The 1,093-nt window shown below is 46.7% G+C and overlaps 1 non-coding gene across 1 annotated transcript; it reads left to right on the top strand.

The window, feature by feature from the left end:
* The first annotated feature begins 220 nt into the window (after positions 1-220).
* On the top strand, positions 221-391 carry LOC125340216. Its single transcript, XR_007208701.1, has one exon. It is a non-coding gene; the product is annotated as a U1 spliceosomal RNA (small nuclear RNA).
* Positions 392-1,093: the final 702 nt, after the last annotated feature.

Here is a 1,093-nt window from a genome sequence, read left to right as displayed (position 1 = left end):
GGACTAGTGGTAGAGTGCTTGCCTTATATACATAAAGCCCTGGGTTGGATTCCTCAGCACCACATATATAGAAAACGGCCAGAAGTGGCGCTGTGACTCAAGTGGCAGAGTGCTAGCCTTGAGCAAAAAGAAGCCAGGGACAGTGCTCAGGCCCTGAGTCCAAGCCCAGGACTGGCCAAAAAAAAAAAAAAAAAAAAAAAGAAAGAAAGAAATCCTAAGTCCTTTTACCTGGCAGGGAAGACACCAAAACCATGAGGCTTTTCCAGGTTAGTTCTTCCCATTGCACTCCAGATGTGTTAACCACTGGGATTTCCCCACATGTGGGAACTTCCCCTGTGTGATTGGTGACAATGGGGCAATGTGAAGTGCCAGACTTTGAAGTCAGGCCCCACTTTACCACGTGAACCCCACTTTACCACGTAAACCTGAGGTAAGCAGGCCCTGTGAGCAGACCCAGGACAAGCCCATTAGGGCCCAGTCGGTCTTGAACACTAACCGCTGGGAATGCTTAACTCTAACCGCCCCCAGAATGCCTGGAGCCCTGAGCCAATCAGATTTGTACCTGTGTCCTAATCTTGCTTGCTTGAACACCTGATTGTTGTAACTTTGTCTTTTGCCTTTATAAGCCCTGTGTAATCGCAGCTCGGGGCTCCCTCCTAACCTCCGTTGTGTCGGTGGGTAGGACGAGGCCCGAGTTGCAGCTCGCTTGCTTTTGCATTTCAGAACGTCTGAGTCTCGGTGGCCTTCTTAGTGGTCATTTCATGACTTGGCACAGCAAATGAAGGACTGCATTTGTGCTTTTCCCCAGCTTAAATTTTTTTTTTTTTTAAGAATAGAAAGACAAGCTAGGTGCTGTTGGCTCATACTTTTTAATCCTACTTATTCAGGAAGCTGAGATCTAGAGAATCACTATTCAAAACCAGTTCTAGCAGAAAAGTCTGTGTGACTCCATCTCCAAAATAATGAGCAAAAAAGGCCAAGTTGGAGACATGACTCAAATGGTAGAGTGTCATTTTACCACACAAGCAAGCCAAAGATGATTCTTAGTTCTCCATTTTCTTACTGTCTTCCCCCCCACCCCCCAACTTTTGCT

The sequence above is a fragment of the Perognathus longimembris genome, chromosome 22 (genome assembly GCF_023159225.1).
Source record: "Perognathus longimembris pacificus isolate PPM17 chromosome 22, ASM2315922v1, whole genome shotgun sequence".
NCBI lineage: Eukaryota > Metazoa > Chordata > Mammalia > Rodentia > Heteromyidae > Perognathus > Perognathus longimembris.
The sequence above is the reverse complement of the archived record's forward strand: the minus strand, read 5'-3'. Positions and strand labels throughout refer to the sequence as shown.